General features: G+C 46.5%; 1 pseudogene across 1 annotated transcript in view; it reads right to left on the bottom strand.

Annotated features, from left to right (window-relative positions):
• Positions 1 to 24,916, bottom strand: part of LOC144752354 (major histocompatibility complex class I-related protein 1-like) — a 1,183,291-nt pseudogene that overhangs the window by 1,034,129 nt on the left and 124,246 nt on the right. Inside the window, exon 4 of the transcript XR_013594111.1 lies at positions 22,996 to 23,071. The product of XR_013594111.1 is annotated as a major histocompatibility complex class I-related protein 1-like (transcript). The remainder of the gene's footprint in view (positions 1 to 22,995; positions 23,072 to 24,916) is intronic.

Here is a 24,916-nt window from a genome sequence, read left to right as displayed (position 1 = left end):
CAGGGACTGGTGACGTCTGAGCTGGAACAGCAGCTCGACGAGGCCAACGCTGCCCATATGGCGGATCCCTCCAGTACTACCCTCCACTCCCTACAGCTACGTCAACAGCTCCACGTGGATCATATGCGACGCCTGACTAAGGCGGACATTGCGCCACCAAGCACAGGGTGTACGACATCGGAGACAAGGCCAGTAAACTTCTAGCCTGGCTGGATAAAAAACAGGGCAGCGGCAGGAATATATTGCAACTTACTGATGCACTCGGGAGGGTCCACACTCGACCGGGGAACATAGTGGAGGTTCTGGCCGATCACTTCAGTGCGGTGTATACGCCGACGGTGGTTGTTACGGAGGGCGAGGCCCGAGAGGCCCTAGGCCGCGTGGCGATGCCCACCTTGACTGACGATGCCATGAGGGAATTGGATTCCGGCATAACAGTAGATGAAATTCAACTGGCCATTGGCGCTCTCCATCCAGGCAAGGCTCTGGGCCCCAACGTGATACCCATCGAGTGGTTTAAAACTATGTCTGAGTCTCTGGGTCCGCCCCTCTTGCGGATGTACGAAGACAGTAGGGAGCGAGGCGCACTGCCACTGGACCAACGGATGGCAACTATTGTGGCCATACCGAAACCGGGTAAACCGCTTAATGAATGCACATCCTATAGACCTATCTCACTGTTGAACCCCGAAGCTAAGATTCTGGCAAAACTGCTGGCGACCAGACTCATGCCCCACTTAGGTCAGCTGATCCACCCGGATCAATCTGGGTTCATGCCGCGTAGAAGTACGGCCCTGAGCCTTCGTAGGGTGCAGGGTGTCATGGCGAGAATTCCACTCCTAACGGAACCGGCGGCCATCCTGTCCTTGGACGCTAAGATGGCATTCGATATGGTGGAGTGGAGTTACCTCTTCGCGGTCCTCTCCTCTATGGGGTTCGGTCCCAACTTCATTGCTTGGGTCCGGCTGTTATACAAGGATCCGATTGCACGTGTGGTGGCGAATGGCCACATATCACGAGATATACAACTGGGACGGGGTACCCGGCAGGGATGCCCTCTCTCCCCCATCCTGTTCGCGTTGGTTCTGGAGCCTCTCGCGATTACTGTGCGGACTACGCCGCTCCTGAGGGGCATTAAGTGGGATTCGAGTTGGGAAGATAGGGTGTCACTATATGCTGATGACATGCTCATTTATCTTACTGACCTCAATAACAGCATCCCTAACCTTCTGGCCATCTGCACCTCCCATGGTCGAGTGTCGGGCTATACTATCAATTGGTCAAAATCCATCCTTTATACTCTTAAGGGTCCTCTCCCGGCGTTGCCGGACACATGCACGTTAGGAGTAGCTCTCACCTCCTTCAAATACCTGGGAATACATATCACCCGGGATGCGGCAGAATTCTCTGTTCGCAATCTACAACCTCCTCTCCTCCGATTACGGACTGATGTACAACACTGGCAGACGCTCCCGCTGACGTTACTGGGTAGAGCAGCTCTGTTCAAAATGATGGCACTACCTCGCTTTTTGTACGTCCTCGAGAACGCCCCGTCCCTTATCCCTCCCAGCTACTTCAAAAAGGTGACAGCACTGCTGTCGGGCCTACTGTGGGGTAATCGGCCGGCACGAATTGCGCATGCGAAGCTTAATAGGAGCTGGTACGACGGTGGGATTGCCCTGCCTAATATGCAGTTGTACTATTGGGCGGCTCAACTCAAAATCCTTAATAAATGGATACACGCACCTCAGGATGACCCAGCCTTCATGGCGGACCGTGCCCAACTGGGCACCAACAGCATGTTGGCGCCTCTATATCACAAGGGTGTTGCGTCGAAACTGATAGGGCCCACCAAACACACAGTACAACTATGGTATAAAGCACAATCGAAACTACACTGGGCGGGAGTAATTACAAAACTAACACCATTGTGGGACACAAAAGCGTTGGGCCATCTGAGACGTACTAAGGGGTTCGAGCAGTGGGATGCCATTGGAATCTCTACTGTGGGAGACATGTGGTCCAGGGAGGGGGTAGTCCCGTTCACTTCCCTCCAACAACAATACGACCTGTGCGACACGGAACAATTCAGGTATATGCAAATCAGACATGCCCTCCTAGCAGCAATCCCACCAAACACCACACCTCCGGAATCCTCCCCGTTAGAAGACCGCCTGCTCACGGACTGTGTGCAGGAGGGTGCGACTTCTCTAGCTTACCAAAAACTGCTTAATAACTTACCGGAGCCACTGGGTAAACTTAAGGATAAATGGGTGGAAGACCTTGGGGACTTCGATGAATCCGACTGGAATGCAGCTTTGGCATCCCCGCGTGAAGCCGGCATCTCGGCTAGGTTCCGCCTCATACAATTGAAGGTCCTCCATAGAATCTATTACACTCGAGTGGCGTTACACAAACTCCGGAGGGCGGATGACCCGCTATGTCTGCGGGGCTGTGGGAGGGAGGGCACACTCTTGCATACACTCTGGAGCTGCACCCACATATTGAGCTACTGGCAGCGGGTGCTCCGAACCATGGCACAAACGTTGAATGTCTCTGTGCCCCAGGATCCCAGGGTGTGCCTATTGAATGTTTGGGGCCCTACTGATCTGACATACTATGGTAAACTGTGGGTCACGATAGGTTGTATGGTGGCCAAACGCGACATTGCACAAAAGTGGGGTGCGGCTGAGCTCCCCACACTGGCGCAGTGGTTAAAGAACATGGACACGCTCATGTTAACGGAGAGGGCAGTGTATAAGGTGAGGGACAATCCCCGAAAGTGGAATGGGGTTTGGCTACAATGGAACTCCTACAGAGGTGACATCTGTGAACCGTTGCCTGAGAATGATGGTGAGAGCTCGGATGAGGACACTGACAGTGACTGAAGGTGTAAGAGTGCCTCCTGTAACATGCGGGAGACCCGCTTAGTTGTATTGTGTTAGGGGCAGCCGTTGTGGGATGGACTTCATGGAGGGTGGCGGGAGGTGATGAGCATAGTGTTCCATACTGCCAGTTGCCAAATGCGTAGTTCCCTGCGATATTGACTGTGTCGATCCATGTTGAGCCATATGTCTAGTTCACTGTTTTGTTGTTTTATAAAATACAAAATGCAAGCGTATATTATGTATGACGAAAATGCTTTCGGTAAGTCTATCAAGCACCGTACACTGAATGCAGCCATTGGCCTGGACGGTCTACAACTCATGTATGTTTTCCTTTATGTGATGATTGATGCTTCTGACCGTCCCACAAGGCGGCAATTGAATGTAATCTTACCGCAAACTGCTAATAAAGTCTTGTTTCCAAAAAAAAAAAAAAAAAAAAAACTGCAAGCGCTGATGCATTACTGCTGCATTCATATTTCCCTCTTTTTTGCCACAATCCCACCTGATGTGCTGAACAGTGGCAGGATCTTGTTTGATGGTACATGTTATAAGAGACTCAGAGATGCGACTACGGTTCTTAGGTTTACTTGTTGATATTTTGTATTGGTCTATATTATTATCACGACAATGTAAAATTTGCTTCATGAAGATATTGGTGTATGGTTAATACCCGAGCTATTATACTGGTCATCATTGCACGTTGTCCGCTGCTCTCCATCATCTTTATGATTGTCCTTTTGTCATGTTTTATTTCTAGATGCTTTCTTGGTATATCCGACTGTAAATGTCTCATTGTCTTTTTCTTTTGAAAATGATAAATAAAATTTTTAAAAAAACGGATGTACATTTCTGCTTCACTCAGCTAACATCAACGTTGATGCCAAGAAGATCTACTGGCACGCAAGGCATAATATGAGCGAATAGAAAAATGGCAGCAGGATTTTAGAATGTGGGCAAAATTGAGGACTTTCAACAGTGAAAGCATAAAGACAGTGGAAGAGCCAACAACCAGCCGGGCAGCCACCTCACCGGGATCAACACTTAACCCTGTGCACAAAAGTAAGTAAAGTGACAGAGGACAGGCCAAACCAAAGCAAAAGATCTGTTCCATCTCATATTGATAAAACACAATATGACTTTGTTAAAATACATAAACAAGCAAATGGATACATTTTGCTAACTTTTCCTGGTCAACAACAAATTACTGTATGGATGCCAGCAGGCACTGTATCAAATGGTGTTTGAAATTCATGTTTAGCTTTATTTTGTAATACGTAATTGACATTATGTTTGGTAATATTTCATTAAGTTCAGTTTTTAAGCTGGAAAATTTGCTAGATTAGAGTAAGGATTGGATTAGTTTTATAGTGTTAAGTAAAGATTAGTTTATCATTAATAAGGCTCCTTGTTTTCCATGTTCACTGATTTTTACAGATAATTAAACACCGATAACTATTTGGTTTGCTGTCTGTAATTATTTTTAAATGTGGATGAAAACATAAAATAGATTATAATTTGAGTGATTCTAAATGCTGTCAGTCATGACACTAGCCCAATAGCTATGTGGATTTACAAGTGCGGGGGTTAAAAAATACAATTTAGTAATGAGGCTTAAAAAGCAGTAGACTTGCTTAAAGTTGTTCAAATAATCTGCATGTTTTCATGTAAGTGCTGTGCAATGTCATCTGTGGGTGTTTATATCATTGAAACTTGTCAGGAATTCAAGCAAGGGTGTCCCTTCATCTGAAATATAAATGTGGAAATATACTAGTTTAAGCCTAATATTTTCACAACGCCCAAAATAAATATATAAAAATACAGATAAAAGAAGCACAATTTAAATATGGATAAATATAGATGTAAATGTAAATAAAATAAATACTATAAAACCAGAAGCTCTAATTATTACTACAATTTGGATATATTCATTATTGGGAGGGGGTTAATGTTTATATGTAGTTAATCAGTGTTCCTGTACTTGTTTAGATACTAATTTATACACATACTATTTCTATGTGTAGTGCAAGGAAATGTTGTGTTATATTAAGATGGAGGGATGATGTTTAGTTCTGATAGGTTTAGTAGAATTTAAGTAATTTGTTAGTATTAATGTACGTTAGCAGATAGTTGTAGTATTTAGTTATTAGTTATGAGAATTGGTTATAATGAAGTTTTATTGATTTTTTTAATGGAGTTATCTTTAATTTCATGCATATACACTATATATGTTTGTATGTTGTCTCATAACAGATTGAGTTATCATCAGATGAATCATCTACAATGTTCCTCTTACATATACAACTTCGTGTGTTTTATGTCTGTAGTGTACCATGTACACAAGGGGGAAAACATTGATACTGACGTATGTGCCCGAAATGTGATCGAGCACAAATGTGTCATGGTGACAAACATATCCCTAGATTTCCTTTCTTGAGATTTATGTTAATAGTCATTCAAATTAGCTTTATTCGACAATTAAGTAATCAAAGCACAAATACAAATACATGACACAAAAATATTAATCATGAACGTTTTCCAGCTAAAAATAATAAGAACATGTTAAAAGATTTTAAAAACAGCTTCATACCTATCATCAAACGGTTCTAAAGCCATGTAATCATCCTTCATAGGTCGCTGCCGTTATCAAGAACATTCAAAGCTATCTGGCCCAGGCCTAGCTTTTACATTATAAATTATAATCCATTAAGGACATTTTCTAAATTCAATTGCAACATGATGGCAACAGGGATCAAGTTGTACATTCATAAAACAGGTATATAATACTATGTTTCCTTAATTGCCCGAGATCTAATGGACCACGCCCATCCCAGAAATTTTGCCAATGCTATGACAATAGATGCCTTAGTATCCGAAGGCAATACTCAATGCTGTGGAATTTTGTCTAGTACCCAAAGAACGACAAATTAGGGACAGCCATATACGACATGGGGCTCTATAAGCTTAACATACAAATAACATGTGGGTCAAGGATACAGAGTGAACAAGACAAGTGGGGCACAGAGTATAATTTGACTTGTTCCATTTGGCCGAAAAAGTAATTATTGGTAGGGAGCCAATTCTAAATTGAAAATAAAGTTTTCTGGGGGCGTGGCTAGCAGCCTACGATGGCGGCCGCAGCTTAGAGAGGCTCCCGAGAAGAGGCGGCTTCCCACTGCAATCCGACGTATTAATCCTGACTTTAACGGTGCTTGAATGGGTGGACCGGACCCGGAGTCCTTGCGGCACCCAGCGCAGCATTTTGGGGACGGCGGCTGCCTGCCCGCAGAACCGAAACACTTGGCGGAGCCCGGAGAGAGGTGGGGCCTATCGTCAGCCTGGAGGCAGCGGAGTAGCGGACAGACTGAGGCCGGCCGGAAGCTGCTTCTCGGCGGCGGTGATTGGCCGGAAGTGCCGGCTCCTTGGACGCGCTGCCCGAGCATCCGTGGGGTGTCCTCCGGGAACCCGGTGACAAGGGCGGGGCCCCGCGAGGTCCAGCAGCAGCCAACACGACCGTGAGATCAAGCTCAGAGGTGCGGACAACGCCACGGATCGAGGAAACAGAGCCGCGATTTTACGCGCTGGACGCGCGTCACACCCCAAGTCCCTGCAACGGCCGCCCTTGCTGAGCGGGGATCAGGCCAGCCTCCCGGGCGTACACACGGAGGTCCGCTGTCTTGGCGGACTCACCTTTGGCACCGGCCGGCGTGAGGCAGTCACATACGGCGGGGGCGGTGAGTCGAACCCCCCCCCCCCCCCCTGGAAAGACTTTGACGAGGGCTGGAGGGACACTAACAGCACGCATGCCGAGGGGGCACTACGTTTCAGCAGAACGCGGGGACACGACCCAGCACTTGCCGCGGCCCACTGCACCCCGCCTGGCCTGCTGACGGGCGCCCCGCGGGTGTATGGGCTCGGAGGGCCGCCTAAGTCGCAACGCTATTGGGTGGGGGGTCACATCAATTACCACTCGTGCAGATAACGCCCTGCCTGCCCTCGCGTTGTGGCTGGGTAAAGACCCAGTAGTCAAGGACATACGAGGGGCCACGGCTCTCACTCACTGAGGACTCCAGTGCGCTACCGTCCCACAGACGGTTACATGTAAAGGAGTGACCAGCCCTCCTTGGCCCGAACACCGACCCTCAGTGGCTGATGGCAACGCCAGTAAACACAGCATCAGGTCAAACAGAGGCCCCCGGCACAGCGCTACCCAGGCCAAGCTAGACAAATTCGCCTATGAGAGACAGTCTCCTCCCCAAGAGCAACGCAAGACGGCGGGGAAAATGACGGAGACCGAGGGGTCGAAAAAGGCCACAATTGAGGATGTCTTGGCGGCACTGGCTCAGGTGCAGGCGACAGTGGGAGCTACAGCCACTGAGGTCACCTTGATACGGGCGGACCTCCAGAAAATGAATGAAAGGGTCAAACAGGTGGAGGTCGTCACCATATCCTTGGTCGAAGATGTGTCCGAATTACAAACGGCGATGGAGCGACTACAAACTGACAACAAACTGCTCCGAGATAAACTGGATGACCAGGAAGGACGCTCCCGGCGCAACAACGTCCGAATTTTAGGTGTGCCAGAATCGGAAGATACAGGGGCCATGGACCTCTATGTGGAGGACATAATCAAAACCAGGCTCCAGCCTAAGGGACTGTCAAACTTCTTTTCAGTAGAGCGGGCCCACAGGGTGCCGGGGGGAAAACCTAAGACAGGAGGCCCGCCTCGGCCAATACTGGCAAGGCTGTTCAATTTCAGGGACCGCGACGCCATCCTGCAGGCCGCAAGAGTGGCGCCGGCCATCCAGATCCAGAACTCGAGAATAGCCTTCTTCCCGGACTACACGGCGGAGGTCTCCCGAAGGAGGAGGACGTTTCTGGAGGTAAAAAAAACATTGAGGGAGAAGGAACTGCCGTACTCGATGCTATTTCCGGCCCGGCTGCGAGTAGTAGCGGACAAAAAGGTGTGGTTCTTCGACACCCCGGACGCTGCCCGGGACTGGCTTGAGGGATGGCGCACCGTGGACCGGCAGCGAAAAACACACAGACCGAATCATGACCGCGGAGGACACAGCGGGACTGGCTCACAAACGTCTGGTCGAGAAGGAGCGGAGGGCCCTCCCTCACATGGATTTGCAGGGGCCGGTGGTGAGGAATGACCCCTACTCTGAGATCGCCGTTGGAGGCAGTCGCTGACCATTGACACACCGTTCAAATGCTGCACATGGACTCTGGCAAGGCTACCCCGGAAGCACGCAGGGATGCCGCCTGCTCGGGGAGACGCTCTCCCCCCAACACGCAAGTACTCTGGTTGTGGGATGGGTCAAGCACTCTGCTCAGTTGGGGGGGCGGGCAGTTGGAAGTCCGTTAGGCAGGGGTGCAGGGAGGGGGGGTTGGGGAAGGGGTTGTTCTTTTAAAGTTAGGAACTTACATGTACGGTCAAGGACAAAGACTAGACTCCCACATGAGTCAATGCAAGGTGGGTGGAGAGAGCAGGGGTCTAAAGCTTCCATGAGGACCTTCAGCACTTTCCTACACGACTACACACCCAGCGCCCGTGACACACTTGCCCATCGATATACCATGGACCCCATAGTATCAAATGGCTGCCGTTCCAATTCCTGAAAGGGGAGGAGTAGACGTTGAGACACAATGCCCCTCCTTACGCAAAGCTCTTAAAAAGGCGACAACACAATATTTCACTGAGAATGTCCACTCGGTGCGCTCCTCCGAGGTACTATGGGAGGCATATAAAACGGTCTTACGGGGACAAGCCATAAACTCCATCACGGGCTACAAAAGAGAACGGTCTCAGGAACTAGTTGATCTGGACTTAACTTTGCAGGAATTGACAACGACTCACGAACGACACCCCACTCCATCCACCCTACACGCACTGACACCGCAACAGCAGCTATACAACAATCACTTGCGCATCCACGTGAAAGGGCACCTAACCGACACTCTAACTAGGATCTACGAGGTGGGCGACAAGGCGGGGAGAATGCTGGCATGGCTTGACAAACGGGAAGGGAGTTCTAGGGGAATCCAACGTTTGAAGGACGAATACGGGGGGATACATACTAACCCGGGACAAATTGTTGAACTGCTTGCGGCCCACTTTGAACGGGTGTACACCCCTGAACACATGGTTACTCCTGAGATGGCCAGGGAAGTACTAGCACCGATCGAGGTCCGAACGCTGTCCTCGGAAGAGTCATGTGAGTTGGCTACAGACATCACCGCTGATGAAATACAACTGGCTATTCGTGCCTTAAATCCGGGTAAGGCTATGGGACCTAGCGGAATACCTGTAGAGTGGTATCAAGCGGTGCCTGAGACCCTCAGTACACATCTGCTAGGGATGTTTAAGGAATGTCTGGAGAAGGGTACACTTCCGCCGGACCAGAGAGCGGCGACTATAGTGGCCATCTCCAAACCAGGCAAACCACCTGAAGAATGCTCCTCTTACCGCCCCATCTCGCTGCTTAATGCAGAGGCCAAAATTCTTGCCAAACTCCTAGCGACGAGACTCTTGCCCCATTTACCATCTCTTATACACCCGGATCAGTCCGGATTTATGCCACACAGAAATACGGCATTAAATCTACGCAGACTGCACGGAGTACTGGCCAGGGCGGAATCGGTCACATCACAAGCAGTGATATTAGCCCTTGATGCTAAGATGGCTTTTGATCTTGTAGAGTGGACATACTTGTTTGAGGCGCTGTCGCGCTTGGGATTTGGGCCCCGCTTTATTGCGTGGGTCAGACTGTTGTACACTGACCCGGTGGCTCGGGTGGTGGCCAATGGACATATCTCGTGGATGTTCCCACTAGGGAGGGGTACAAGACAAGGATGTCCCCTCTCACCGTTGTTGTTCGCGATCTCGCTGGAACCCCTTGCTACTCTTATTAGAACCTCTCCCCTACTCAAGGGCATATGCTGGAAGGAGGGTTGGGAGGACCGGCTGTCCCTGTATGCAGACGACATGCTGATATACTTAACTAATCCGGACAGCGGAGTGCCAGCCCTATTACATCTCTGTGATACTCACGGCAGAGTATCCGGCTATACACTTAATTGGAGCAAATCGGAATTGTATGTTTTGAAGGGGCAGGTTCCGGCCCTCGGCGTGGGGTGTCCTCTGAAGATAGCGGGCTCGTCGTTTAAATACTTAGGAATTCAAGTTACTAGTGACCCCGCGGAGTTTATGGACAAAAATCTGAAGCCCCACTTAGACAGGCTCAAGCAAGACGTTAAATTTTGGTCGGGACTCCCGTTGACGCTCTTGGGGCGAGCTGCACTTTATAAAATGATGGCCCTGCCAAGATTTTTGTATGTCCTTGAAAATACACCTTACCCGGTAGCCCCTAGGTTCTTTCAAAAGGTTGCTGCATTGGTATCTAACCTTCTATGGGGGAACCTCCCCACACGCATCGCCCAATCCAAACTGCATAGAGGTTGGTTTGACGGTGGTATTGCCTTACCCAACTTAAAATTGTATTACTGGGCGGCACACCTTAAACCCATCAACCAATGGCTCCATACTTCATAAGCCGAGCCAGCATTCCAGGCTGACAGGGGGCAACTAGGCACTAACAGCTTATTGGCTCCATTATATGACCAACGCAAAATTCGCGCCTTAGTGGGACCCACCAAACTCACGGTGACGCTCTGGCATACAGCGACGGCTGCTCTGGGTTGGAAGGGGAGGATCACCAAGCTGACTCCACTGTGGGACTCTCGAGTCCTCGGCCACATGAGGAACAGCAGGGGGTTTTCACACTGGGACACTGTAGGGATTTCCGCGGTGGGCGATCTTTGGGACAGGGGGAAATGAAAAAGAAGAAAAAAAAAAAAGAAAAAAAAAAGAACGAAAATAAAGTTTTCTGTCGTGAGGCTTGGTTATTGTGTCCCAGTATGGTTCCAGCTTTTGTAATGGCTTTACGTCCAGAAAATACCCTGTTCGTGTTGAAGGGACGCTATTCCTAACAATGTTGTCACTCACGCAGCCCCAATATATTTTCTTCAATTAAGTTTTTGAAGGAAATTGAATGCTTTCTGGGTTCTCCCATAGTTTTGCCATACCTATACTCAGCAGAATCAATTTAACTTCCTGGAGTCATTTGATTTTCTTTTGAGAATTTGACCTCATTAGATCTTTAAGGCCAGCAGCATAGGATAATAGTTCTGGTGTAGACCAGATTCTCCTCCAATAAAGCAAAGGGTGAAATCTGGCAAAAGGGGGAAAACATTGATACCGACGTATGTGCCCGAAATGTGATAGAGCAGAAATGTGTCATGGTAACAAACATATCCCTAGATTTCCTTTTTTGAGATTTATGTTAATAGTAAATAAATAAGTTTATCTGGACAGATATCTATAAAACATGATCAAACGATTGCAGCACAGTAGAACAGACTAAGATCTAATTAAAAATGCAACTTATTATTCATATTTACTTCCTAATGATGTTTAATACAGAGTAAAAAAGCATGCACGGCCCACTGCTACATCAAAGGAGTACATTGGTCAATAATGCTATCTCTTCCTGTCTAGACCGTGTCCAATATTTAATAAATAAGGATTTTAAAGACTTGATTCAACCTGATGTAAAATATAGTCTATCAAAATATGGCATGTAGACCACTTCCTTTTTAGGGGGCACGGGCACACACCCCACACCCCTTTATACTCCTGTCAGCATTTATACCATTCTTGGTAAGAAAAGATAAGATTACACCCATACCAAAATTTAAGCAATTCTAAGCCACAAATGTGATCGTGCAGACTAAACACATATGGGAAAAGGTATCCTCACCATAAGGTTTTACGAATGGAAGTTCTCACCGACAAGTAATTGCTGTCATGTCTAGAGGAGACTTGAAATGCTGAATCCTTCAATGATTGTTTGGAAGGAAACGGGTCCAATGGGAATATTTGGCCCAGAGAGGTATGCATTTAAATTCATTAATTCCTGTAACCCCCTACTTAGTCCCATTCCCTTTCACTCACACACATTTCCTTCCAACGCAACTTTGAGACACAACCTTGTTGCAAATCCATCCTAGTTTGCAATCGCACATAATTTGAAGCCATGTCGGCTGTAGGATGACTTTCACGTACCGCACCTTGTTTGATGGGAAGGAGGCTGCTGACCCTCACCCATTCCTCAAGGGGAGTCAATACCAATCTTGAAAAGACCTCCAAAATGTCTAACAAACTGAATAATCTATAATTCAATTGACACCTGGGGTCACCTTTTTCAAAATGGGCTTTAAAATGGACCCTAGCCAAGATTTAGGGTACTTCCCTGTCCTGGTTATACATTTAACTTAACATGAAAAACATCTAGGCCACCAATCACTCCTAAATGCCTTCTGTGAATACCGAAAGTCTTAAAGTTAGGATTTTTCTCAGTTTGGGAGTAGTAAAGTTAGGACTAACTTTACTGCTCCCAAACTGAGAAAAATCCTCTAACTTTACTACTCCTAAACTGAGAAAAATCCTAACTTTAAGACTTTCGGTATTCACAGGAGAGTCCTAAAGTTAGGACTCCTAACTTCTGTGAATACCGAAATGAGAAAGTGCCTTCTGTGAATGTCAAAATCAGTAAGTGCCTTCTGTGAATACCAAAATGGCAGTAAGTTTAGGATTTTGTCGTAAGATAGTTCTGGGAATCGGGCCCTTTGTTTTTCATCTAGAGGACCGTGTTATTTAGTCTTACAAATACATGTATATTCAATTTTACAAAACCTAATATGATTTAGAATGAATTTCCAATAACAATAATGATACCTTTTCTTAATATGCACAGGTTGTCTACATACCACAGAACATGCACCTTCATGTGAGCCAAGCCAGTTCCCATGCTGCTCTCTGTAGAGGCCAGAGACTAGGGAACCCTGGCGCTATCCTGCTGCACTGCACAGATGGTGGTGCATCTCCACGTCACTCATGGCAGCTCCCACCTGCAGGACCAGGGGCCAGAGACTGTCTACCTTCAAGTGAACCCAGGCGCTATCCTGCTGCATCTTCACGTCTTTCATGGCAGCTCCCACCTGCAGGCACAAGGGACAGAGACTGTGCCTTCAAGTGAACCCTTACACTAGTGACATCAGTGACCCACTGAACCTCCTTTCTGAAGTCTCAAGCGGCCAATGATAGCGCCCAGGTGCATCCGGAAGATGTAAGTGACTGTACGGGCAAGTGAATGGGGCACTATGCTGGTGCACCTCGTAGATTGGACATCTTTACGTCATTCATTGCAGCTCCCACCTGCATATCTAAGGGCCAGAGACTGTGAACCTTGAAGTGAACCCTTACACTACTGACCCACTGAACCTCCTTTGTGTCTCTAGTGGCCTGAGACATCACATTCTGAAGCGGCCAATGGTAGCTCCCAGTACATCATGAAGATGTAAGTGACTTTGTAATTTCCAGTGATCCTTGCACTCTGCTGGGGCACCTCCTAGATAGAGCATCTTTATGTCATTCATGGCAACATCTACTGACAGGACCAAGGGGCAGAGATTGTACCTACATGTGACCGCTGGTGCAATGGTGCTGCCCTTCACAGATGGCGCATCTACACGTCACTCATGGCAGCTCCCACCCGCAGGTGCAAAGGGCCAGAGACTGTGTGCCTTCAAGTGAATCCTGGCACTGTCCTGCCCTTCACAGATGCGTGTTCTTGTAATTCATGGCAGCTCCCACCTGCAGACCCAAGGGGCAGAGACTGTACTTTCAAATGAACCGTGGCGCTATCCTGCTGCACTGCTCAGATGGAGAATCTTCAATTAAATCATTGCAGCCCCCACCTGCAGGCCCAGGAGGCCAAAGGTTGTACAATAATTCATATTTGTAAAGCGCAAACATATCACCCCTTAGGGTTTCAAGGCGCTGGGGGCTGTCGGGGACATTAAATGAGCTATTGCGCAGTCACATGATGATGAGCTGAGATGGCGCCAGAGCTCAAACCGTGAGCCCCGTGCTCCAGAGTCAGCCACCCTGGCCACTGCGCCACACCTCTCACATGAACCCTGCCGCTATCCTGCTATGCCTTACAGATGGTGCGTCTTCACGTCATTCATGGCAGCTCCCACCTGCAGACCCAAGGGGCAGAGCCTGAACCATCAAGTACCTGACCCTGTGGAATGTAAGACTGGGGACAGCAGAAAGAGGGAATACAAGCACCAATAACTGGAACACCCTACAGGTGACAGATGTTTCTGGATTGTAAACCCTATGTTCCCTCATGTCAGGTTATTGGGAAATTCTCCTTTTGCCCCCACGGATGTTTGGGGACCTTCACCCTCACATCCTGAATATGTAAACAAGGTCGTGATGAAACTTGCTGCTGACAGTAACACACTGAACCTCATTGTCTTTGCTGTAAAGTAAACTTCCGAAATGACAGAAGCGAGCAGCACAGCAGCAGCAAAGACTCCAAGAGGTAAGAGAACAGTCTAGGTTTGTAGCTGCCACAAGGCACTGCCCACAGTATACACAGTGCTTTGTACCTTCTCTCAGGGCCCTGCTATCACACCTCCGAGCATGGTATACACAGTGCTTTGTACCTTCTCTCAGGGCCCTGCTATCACACCTCCGAGCATGGTATACAGAGTACTTTGTATCTTCTCTCAGGGTCCTGCTATCACATCTCCGAGCACCTTCTCTCAGGGCCCTGCTATCACACCTCCGAGCATGGTATACACAGAGCTTTGTATCTTCTCTCAGGGTCCTGCTATCACACCTCCGAGCATGGTATACACAGTACTTTGTATCTTCTCTCAGGGTCCTGCTATCACATCTCCGAGCATGGTATACACAGTACTTTGTATCTTCTCTCAGGGTCCTGCTAGCACAACTCCGAGCATGGTATACACAGTGCTTAGTATCTTCTCTCAGGGCCCTGCTATCACACCTCCGAGCATGGTATACACAGAGCTTTGTATCTTCTCTCGGCCCTGCTATCACACCTCCAAGCATGGTATACACAGTGCTTTGTACCTTCTCTCAGGGTCCTGTTATCACACCTCCGAGCATGGTATACACAGTACTTTGTATCTTCTCTCAGGGTCCTGCTATCACACCTCCGAGCATGGTATACAAAGTACTTTGTATCTTCTCTCAGGGGCCCTGCTATCACACCTCCGAGAATGGTATACACAGTGCTTTGTATCTTCTCTCAGGGCCCTGCTATCACACCTCCGAGCATGGTGTACACAGTGCTTTGTATCTTCTCTCAGGGCCCTGCTATCACACCTCCGAGCATGGTATACACAGAGCTTTGTATCTTCTCTCGGCCCTGCTATCACACCTCCAAGCATGGTATACACAGTGCTTTGTACCTTCTCTCAGGGTCCTGTTATCACACCTCCGAGCATGGTATACACAGTACTTTGTATCTTCTCTCAGGGTCCTGCTATCACACCTCCGAGCATGGTATACAAAGTACTTTGTATCTTCTCTCAGGGGCCCTGCTATCACACCTCCGAGAATGGTATACACAGTGCTTTGTATCTTCTCTCAGGGCCCTGCTATCACACCTCCGAGCATGGTGTACACAGTGCTTTGTATCTTCTCTCAGGGCCCTGCTATCACACCTCCGAGCATGGTATACACCAGTGGTTCCCAAACTTTTGACTTCTGAGGACCCCTATTGAGTCACTACTGGAAGCCAAGGACCCCCAAACAATTTGTACGATTTAAATTTCAAACATTAAAACAGTAGTTTGAAAAAAGAAAAACACACTTGTGTACACCAAACAAATACTCAAATCTCTAAAGATCTTAATATTGTACATAGGAAGAATTAGCAAAATCGAAAACTTTTAATGGAATGGTTAGTGCTGCATCTCGGCGACTATCTTTTCAATATTTAGTTCTAATTCGCAGACTGAGGCTCCTGCCAGGGCTAGACTGGAAATCCAATACAGCCCTGGCAAATGTTGTCAGGCCAGTCCCAGTACTAAGGGGCCGATTAGGATGGCGGACGGACTTTGCCCGCCCGCCATCCCTGTGGAAAACGGGGCCGTCCGCTACGTGAGCGGCGGTCCCGCTATGCCAATTATGCCGCCACGGCAAGGCATCTGCATGAGGCCATCCTAATATGGCTGGCGGTGTCTGGAAGACACTGCCAGCCATATGAACCCTTTTCCGCCCCGACCACAAGGCGACCGGGGCGTAAAAGCGGCGGACGGAGTTTCCATCCGCAGCAGTCCCATCCGCCATTGTAATATGGCGGGGGGGAAATAGGTGGCGGACGGTCACGAATGTCGGGCGGATCGCCACTGCCTGCATGGCGGTGGCGATCCGTCCGCCATCCTTATATTCCCCTGAGTGCAGTGAGTGAGCCTGGCCACTGCAAAGCAAACTTTGAGGGGCGCCCCCACCAAGAAAATATGGGGAAAAATGGTGCATTCTGCAATACATTTGTCATTATATATTGAATTGTATTTGCTTTTAAAGCATAGTAAATGATAACCTCACTATGCACCAATAGAACAATCTTTTTGGCGCTCTTCTATGAATCCTCACTATCACCCTCCAACAAAGTGCCTCTCTTCTCTCAATAGCCCCGCTGTCACATGTATTTCATTTGTTTTATAGCATCTCTCATACAAGTGTAGGTGTCAGAGCACTTTACATCACACACTTACAGTGACAATAAATCGTACGTGTGTAAATCAGTGTATAGAAAATGTTTTGTTACATAATGCAAAGGGGACATTCACATGTCATCCATACAGGTGAGCATTTTTTCAGAGTGCTTTGTCTGGAAAAGCACAAAATCTTGATTCAGAATGTAACATAGTGGTTAGTTTTTACATTAATTATATCAATTTAATTCTACCCGAACAAACCTTTTTGGCAATGTGAGAATTGTGAAATGCTGGGGAAAAAAAGATAGCATACTAACGTGTACCATGCAGTTTGCATGCTGCTATTTGATGGCAGGTCATAGCTGAAGGTGCTGGATTATGATTGTAACTGCTAGACTGCATAATAACAAAAGAATCTCTGTGACAAAGAAGTAACCCACTGAGCTATGCACATAAACAACTGTTTTTTTTATATGCATGGTACACATTCTTTGCAGCAGGCATATTAACCCTCTGAGCTATCTTAGATGAGTTAAACCTGCTACTGAACAAAACACGCATCTCTCCCCAGCAGGTACATTAATCACTGGAGTTGACACTTTAATTGTTGCCCAAAAACAACAGATTATTCAAGGAACTTTTAAGTGTGTTTAAAACTGCTGCTTGCGGACCCCCTGGGAACGTGTCACGGACCCCTGGGGGTCCGCGGACCACAGTTTGGGAAACACTGGTATACACAGTACTTCGTATCTTCTCTCAGGGTCCTGCTATCACACCTCCGAGCATGGTATACACAGTGCTTTGTATCTTCTCTCAGGCCCCTCTATCCCACCTCAGCCCGCAATATATACAGTGCTTTGTACCTTCTCTCAGAGCCCTGTTATCGTAACTCATCCTGCGGTATAGAAAGTGCTTTGAACCTTCCCTCAGGGCACTGCTATCGTACCCCACTAGACAGTATACACAGTGCTTTGTATCTTCTCTCAGGCCCCTCTATCCCCCTCAGCCCGCAATATATACAGTGCTTTTACCTTCTCTCAGAGCCCTGCTATCGTAACTCATCCTGCAGTATAGAAAGTGCTCTGAACCTTCCCTCAGGGCACTGCTATCGTACCCCACTAGCCCACAGTATACACATTACTTTGTACATTCTCTCAGCTTCCTGCTATCACACCTCCGAGCATGGTATACACAGTGCTTTGTATCTACTCTCAGGGCCCTGCTATCACACCTTAGCCCACAGTGTACACAGTGCTTTGTATCTTCTCTCGGAGCCCTGCTATCGTACCTCAGGACCCTGCTATCCCCCCCTCAGCCCCCAGTATATACAGTGCTTTGTACCTTCTCTCAGGGCTCTGCTATCGTACCCCACCCGACGGTATACACAGTGCTTTGTACCTTCTTTAGGGCCCTGCTATCACATCTGAGCCCACAGTATACACAGTGCTTTGTACTTTCTCTCAGGGCCCTGCTATTGTACCTCACCTGACAGTATGCACAGGGCTTTGTAGCATTCCGCAAGTCACTGCTATCACACCTCAGCCGACAGTATACTCCGTACTTTGTGGCTTATCAAAAAGCACTTCAGTGACACCTCAGCCCACTAAAAACAGTGCTTTGTAGCCGTCCTCGGGGAACTGCTCCTACACTACAGCCCATGGTAAACTCCGTGCTTTGTTTCCTCTCCATGTACACTGCTATCACACCTCAGTCCAGTGCTTTTTCTTAGGGGGCACAGATGTGATATCTCAGCAAGAGATGTACACTGTGTGTGTAGCCTTCCACGGGTTATGTCCATCACACCTCAGCTCAAGGTATAGTCAGCACTTTGCAGCCTCTCCAAGGGCATTGCTATCATTCTTCGGCATACGGTACACTTGACGCTTTTTAGTCTTACTCGGGATGAGGCTTTGGTACCTCGCCCACAGTATACACAATGTAGTCTCCCTCAAGGTGCTGCTATCGCTTCGGGCATGCAAGACAGCTTCTGTGGGAAAAGGAAGTAATTGTAACATCCTTGTCGGCCGCCATGACACTTAGAAGTAATTTCCCTCCACTTCTGTCTCTACAACGAGGGTGGGAAATGCTGACGATGCTGCACATCTTGAGGTTGCTCCAGCCTGCACTGACCTCGGATATAAAACCTCTACACATCACAGAATGACTCGAGGTTTTTGCAAGTTTAAAAATGCTGATCTGTATCCCATCCATATGTAAAAGTGAACAGTTACTTGTCCATTTAATCCACCGATATCTCCATTACACCCCCCATGAGAGAAAATCGAAGGGCAATTTATACACTATATACATTTTCAAATATTGTATAATGATATTCCAGAAAGATGCAGAATGTTCTACTTTTACCTGTTTCATGTTATGAAACCACGTTCCAATCCCGACATAAATGGGACGCAGACGGCACATCCAGTCCTATCACTCCTTCAATGCCGAGTGCCAGATCCACGTTGGATTTTTGGGCTATCTACATAAACACCTTTGCAGTTTCCTCTGTCAAAAGTTGGTCGGTAAAATCTGCAGAAGGTTACCGGGGGAAACACCGATACCTTCTGTTTGTGTAACTCTTTTCCTTCTGGAAAAAATCCAACAAGGGCTTCCAGTCGGTGGTGATTCTGAAAGTTTGGCACAAACTCCGTGGCATCTACACAGGACAAGCCATCCTTAGAGGGCCCATAGTTTAAAACAAGGAACATGGAAACCGCCATTGCCTACAACATGGAACAATTGAATCGCCCAATTGTTTGGTAAAGCATATCTGGTTTAAGTTGTCCCATTAAGTGACCAGGCTGGTGTTGTCTGTCCCCTCTTTGTACACCAGTGTGCATAGGTACACAGGAGCGTCTCTTATTGGCTAAAAGAGGGGGTGGGGGACTGGGGACAACTAAGACAACAAAAAAAACATACCTGCTGCCTTCCAGCATCTCGTCGCGCTCTTATGCCGCCGGCCAATCCTGAAGCTGCTCTCATGCATCAGAGCAGATTCAGGATTGGCTGAGCGCTCCAGGAGAGACTGGAAGTCTTTGCCTGCCCTCTCCCAACCCCAGCAATGCAGCTTTAAACCTGTTTTAATATTGTTTTATTTTTTAATTTTTCCATGGAGCCACTATGTACTTCACTATATGAACAGAGGGTTTAAACATCAGGAATATTTAGGTCTTAAACACAGGAGTGTGGGCAGGGCACAACCTGGAGTTAATAAAGATTTAATTGATCAACTGTGTTCACCAGTTTCCAGCAAGTCAAATTGTAAACGCACTAGTCCCATAAATCTTGAGTAGTAGAAAAAGTACTTTATTTTATTTTACAATATGATGGTTAATACAGCCAACGTGTATCATCCCGTAAAACAATGCAACTTCTTCAGGCTGTCACAAAAAAAAACATACAATTAGGGGTACAAATAATGAAACACGTTTCAAAAGCTAAAATATTTACCCTAAGTAACATAAAAGATCAATCCACGTAACTCAGTGGAGTGGGTTAGTTGCCAAAGCTTGTGAGTCACCCAATTTTGCCATATACATTTGTCCAGTGACATCATATTATATTTATACGTGCTATACAGCGTTCTCCGTTTTTATCAGGAACAGATTAATTTTTTCTTAGCATAAAGTCAGATGGTTTATTCATACCAGAGGAGTGGCAGAAGAAAAAAAAATACAATAAATAAATTAAATTAGAGCATTTATGGTATTATGGGAATCACAACATGGCCTGAGGGGATGTGGAGAAATGATACACCTAAATTACAGGAAAATAACATGACCATCTTTCAAAGATGCGGTCTTACCTAAAGTACCTTTCTCTGATTTGATAAATATTACTCATTCCAGAAATAGAGTGATATATCTCTAATTTAATGGTTTCATGTGCGTAGGACACATTGTATGATACTTCAAATAGTAAGATTTTTGTATTAGGCCAAATTTAATACAGTTTGAAGCATGAAGATGCATGCTAAAAAGCCATTATTGTCTGGCTTTGGGGAAGCCATCATCTTATGTGTAAGTTGAAAAAAATACCCTATTGATAATGAAGTAGAGGTAGCCAACTAGACACGAAATGACGGTCAGACACGTTCTATAACTTTTTGTTATTGGGACAAGTTTCCCAAATGAAACCTAGTATAAACGACCCGACATAATGAAGGTTGAAGGCATGCACATCTGGCTTATATTTGTGATTGAAAACAACACACTGCTTGTGTTCTTTCCACACAGTGATCTACACATTTAGAATAATATTCAGCCAGTAGAAGTACTTCACTTTTTCAACTCCTTTGGACCTGGTGCTATTTCTATCAGTTCTAGTAATTTAATCTATTATTAGATTTTCATCACCAGATTTGGAATATTCCTGACATTCTACTTTTTTCACAACCCATTTTCCAACATCACCAGCATCTCACTGATCTTAGTTGAAGGATGAGGATCTAACCATGTTCACTTGGTCAAGTCCTTCATACACAAGCTGACCTTATCTTTTGACTTGTGCACCGCGGCTCTGGGCCTTGTCCAGTCAATAGCCTCCGTCTGGTCAATTATCTTACTTCCGTACAGCGTATTCTGTTCTAACCTTAATGACTGCCTTATGCACTCCTCATTATACACCTTACCACATTTACTGCACGACGTTTCCTTACTCCTTTCATTAGTAACCAACACCTGCTCTGTCTGATTTGTATTTAATACAGTTCCCAAACACCTTTGGTCTCTCCACCCCAGCAAGACCTTTGCTTTCTTCTCCACACGCACTTTTCCTAATGGCTCCTTTATCTCCAAAACAGTTTAGCATCAAATTACGCTACCACAGGTATTATCATGCCACAATATCCCTATGTTTTTTTTCAAAACCTTTCCTTTATACTTCTTAAATATGTCCGCATCAATGACTATATAGGGTGCACATGAGCGCATACACATATATATGTACTTTCCCAGCAACTCTGCAATGCACCTTGGTGGACCATAGGATTCATCCATACTGCGAACAGTTTTATGTGTTTCCATTCATTCTGATGCCACAAACAGCTCGTCTTTCCCTTCATCATCAGAGCTCAAATCATGATCCTGCCCTCGATTCATTCTCTCATTTGCGCCTCCCAATTAATTTTTGCACATTTAATAACTGTCGCACCTTATTCCATTTATAAATTTTACTTTGTAACTGTGGATTTGGAAGACACAGCCACAAACCTCATACTACTGAAGTAGTAACAATGCAATTTTCCTCTCCATGTCCTTTTGCTTTACCTTTGGCCTCTGCAACACCTAACTTCTTACTTCCCCTCATGTTCATCGATACACCATTAGCTCTGCTATCTTCCCTTTGAGCTTGCCACCACCCTCTCCCTGTATCTTTAGCCACTTTTCTATGCTAAAGGTCTTCTAAATGGATGGTTCCTTCACAATCAGCAATTTCTTCTGAATTTTGAATGTGTTGATACAATTAATCAACTGGTCCCTAATTATTTCCTCCTGGAGATCTTTACGTTTACAAATGGCAGCAAACCTATGTATTACCACCTATTCATGTTTCATACTTTCTCCCACTCATTTCCTTTAGAAAATAACTTTTTTCTTTCTCCTCAAGAGCTCTTATTGCTCTTTTGTACGATCTTTCTTAAGATCGAACGGTCTTCATCCAGATCTATATTGTGGTTCTCATTTTCCTCCCCTCAGCTAGGCACTAGTAAAGTGTTCAATAATTCTTCTCCTTTCAAAACCTAATTTATGTTTTAACGTGGCTAATGTGTGTTTGGACACACATGCTTCTCTCATCACAGCCCCTCATACTTCTCAAAAACATTGCTCCAATCCTCCAGTTTCATTCTTGGTTCACTGGGCTACTGCAGGAATACATGGGGAGGCACAGCAGGCCCCCTAATACTTACAATAAACAGGCAACAATGCACTACAATATCACAGCTATATTTCGATGCTTTTCTTTAAATACACTACACCAGGCCTGGCTACATTTACATACAGTCGTACTGAAGTCCACTTGTACTGAAGTGTCACACTCTTTCATTTCTTTCTTTCTCTATTCCTCATTCCTTGTGCGGCTGAATCCTTTCTTTCTTGCAGTGGATACCCTGAAGATTATTACCACACGCAGCAGTATGTGTAAAGCCATAAGGACGCCGTTGCACATGTATGTTAAACTTCCCAGCTCCTCCTCATGACAAAAGACCCTACTTCCAAATTGCTAATATCAAACTGTATGCATGCATTTCCGGTGGTCTTTGCACATTACAGAAATGAATCAGAGGTGGCATGAGAATACACTGCCCGTGTCACACTCACAAAGTGGTGCCTGAGATGAGTAATTGCTGCAGATCCTTACGCCGTATATCTGTGACATACAGATTTAAGTATAGGAAATGAATATGGACAAGTTATTACCAAGTCATTACACACCTCTGCTGCCTTGTGGTTGTGCACCTCTCGCCTCTGGTGTCCTGCCATTCCACAACTCCCACCTCTCCTCTCCAGATTGTCCTTTCCACACTTCAAGTAATTTTGTGGATACTCGATGCAGGTCTCTTCCACGTAGGCCTTCCATCCAGGCCCAGCACCAGAACTTTTTACTTGGGTAGGCCAAGGGTGCATTCGGGTGGGCCTATATAAGCCCAATTTGTTACTTCTGGAGGTAGCCTACAAGCCCCAGATTACATTATATCTACTTGCAAACAATCACCATGATACAACAGATCGATTCTGAGAATATACAGAGCATGTGGAGAGTTATTTGAAAGTTAAAGCAAACCCTCAGATTCCAGCTGCTCTGTCTTGTTTTCATCTGTCATATTCCTTCCGACAGTGGTGAGTTTTTGGATACCAAGGCAGTAGCCTCATTACTCCACATTCATTTCGAATTTTTTTAGTCGCTGTTTAGGTTGTCTTATTGATGTGTGACGCTTTGTCACAGTTGTGGTTGTATCACATGGTCAGCTCAGGGCCGCGGGTAGCGGTCAATTGAGTTTGCAGAATTGTCAGCATGTTTCCTCAGAGAGTCTCGTCTTTGTCTATCAAGTACCTCCTGATAGTGTTGAGTTTTGGGTGCCTGCCGCGGCGATTATGCCATCAGACAGTGAAAGGGTTTTGGTTGCTTGCCGAGGCGATTATGCTGTCTGGCAGCGGTGAGTTTTGCGTATCTGCCGGCGTTTGCCTTCAGGCAGTGATGAGATTTTGGATGCTGCGTTGTTGTTTCAGTTTCGCATGTTTAGCGCTTCAGTGGGATGCGGGTATCGGTCAAATGGGTTTGTAGAGATGTCTGCGAGTTTTCCTGATCAGTGGGTTTTCCTTTTGATCTAATCCTTTGTAGATTTCCTGTTAAGTTTGAGGAGATGGTCGTCCAACATCTCAATGCCCAGGTCTCTGTGGAGGTCCGCTGTTCGTGTGAACATAGGTGCACCTGCTGCAATCCGTAAGGCCTTGCTCTGTAGTCTCTGTAGGTCTTTCCGAAGCTGCGGGCGGCAGCCACTCCAAACTGGTGAAGCATATGTCATAGTTGGTTGAATTATTGCGGTGATTGCTCGCACCTTGCTCTGCATGGGCATCGACTTGGTCTTCAGGAGTGGGTATAATGCAGCCAGTTTGGCTGCTGCTTTCTGGCAGGTCTTCTCTATGTGGTTTCTCCAGCTGAGTTTAGAGTCCAGAGTCACCCCCAGGTAGGAGCTGCTGTTTTCCAATTGGATCTCATCCCCATTGAGGAGGATCTGTGGATGTTTCCTGTTCAGCTTCCTGGTGAATAATGTTGCTGTGGTTTTGCTTGTGTTCAGGGTGATCTGCCAGTCGCTGTACCATTCAGCGAGACTGTTGAGTGATGCCTCAAGGTTCTTTGCCACTTCTATTTCGCTGAAGGATTGGGAGATGACTGCAACATCATCAGCGTAAAGAGCCATATCAGTCTTCTTTTAAGTCTGTGGGGATATCGTTGGTAAATATATTAAAGAGAAAAGGTCCGAGAATTGATCCCTGAGGCACTCCAGCGAGGATAGGGCGTGTTGATGAGCATTCCACCCGTACCGTCACGTGGAAGGTCCGTCCTGACAAGTAGTTAGAGAGCAGTTTAACCAGGTAGCTTGGGAACTTGAGTTTGATGAGTTTGTAAAGCAGTCCCTTGTGCCATACTCGGTCGAATGCTTTGGTTACATCCAGGAAGACTACTCCTGTAGACTTGTGGATGTTGAATCCATGGCTGATGATGTCCACAACTCGTAGAAGTTGGTGATTTGTTGAGTGGTCTTTCCGGAACCCAAACTGTTCTTTGGAGAGGAGGTTTTCACTTGAGTCCGTGAGACGAGTGAGAATAACTTTTTCAAAGAGCTTTGATAGGCCCGATAGCAGACTTATGGGTCGGTAGTTTGCAGGGTCTCGTAGTGGTTTTCCAGCTTTAGG

Source organism: Lissotriton helveticus, chromosome 5_1 (assembly GCF_964261635.1).
Source record: "Lissotriton helveticus chromosome 5_1, aLisHel1.1, whole genome shotgun sequence".
Lineage (NCBI taxonomy): Eukaryota > Metazoa > Chordata > Amphibia > Caudata > Salamandridae > Lissotriton > Lissotriton helveticus.
Note: the sequence above shows the minus strand (reverse complement) of the source record. Positions and strands in the feature narration are given on the sequence as shown.